Genomic DNA, 850 nt, shown 5'->3' on the forward strand with positions numbered 1-850 from the left:
CTGGAGTCTCATGACTGAAAAGCCGTATCTTGAGTTATGTTTGATGCATCAGCCTGACAATCGCCAGGCAAAGGTGTTACCCACAGAGTCTGATAACTGCCTGCTTCCCAGCTTTGTCTAAGAAGCACCTGAACTGGTGCAACTGGTTAGTGCAAAGGGGGATACTGCTGGGGTTATGAGTTCAGCCCTTATCTGGAGCACTGGTTTCTACTCCTTGTATAGTTTCCCCAACTTGCTTTGCTTAATTTCCATGGAAAATGCCCTACTAGGAAAAGGACAGTAAGTTCTAAAATGTGGAAGTAGGTGCATAGCTTGGAAACATCCTCTCTATGCTGCCATTAGTTCCAGTTGATTGTTCACTGGCAGTCTGAATTGATTTCTTTGCTGCTGTGAAAGCTGCCAGGAAAAGTCTCTGGTCATCCAGAGCTCCCTGCGTCTTCCTGCACATCCCTGGCTCCTTCCCTGCCCCAGTCACTGCTGTAGGAGGGTCCTATATACACTGAGCCTAAAGGTTTCCCAAGCCTTCTTAGTGTAGTTGGCAGTGTGTCAGTCTCATAATCTGAAGGTCCTGAGTTCAAGCCTCAGAGAAAGCAATAATTTTTGCTCCCTGCTTCAGATTTTCTACAGGAAATCAGAGAAAAGAAACTAGAGGAGAGTGGTGTCTAGACACCCTCCCACCCATCTAACACACACACATACACAGAGACTTTTCTAAGCCATTATCTTTTCCTTCTCTATGGAGCTTGTATTCTTCACAGAGCAAAATAAAGCAAAAACATGCAAGTCCAAGCCTAATACAGTATGAAACTCAATACAGATCAAATCTCACCCTCAGAGATCTTCCAATAAG

General features: G+C 44.8%; 1 non-coding gene across 1 annotated transcript; it reads left to right on the top strand.

The window, feature by feature from the left end:
• The first annotated feature begins 520 nt into the window (after positions 1 to 520).
• On the top strand, positions 521 to 593 carry TRNAM-CAU. Its single transcript has one exon. It is a non-coding gene; the product is annotated as a tRNA-Met (tRNA).
• Positions 594 to 850: the final 257 nt, after the last annotated feature.

Source organism: Mauremys mutica, chromosome 22 (genome assembly GCF_020497125.1).
Source record: "Mauremys mutica isolate MM-2020 ecotype Southern chromosome 22, ASM2049712v1, whole genome shotgun sequence".
NCBI lineage: Eukaryota > Metazoa > Chordata > Testudines > Geoemydidae > Mauremys > Mauremys mutica.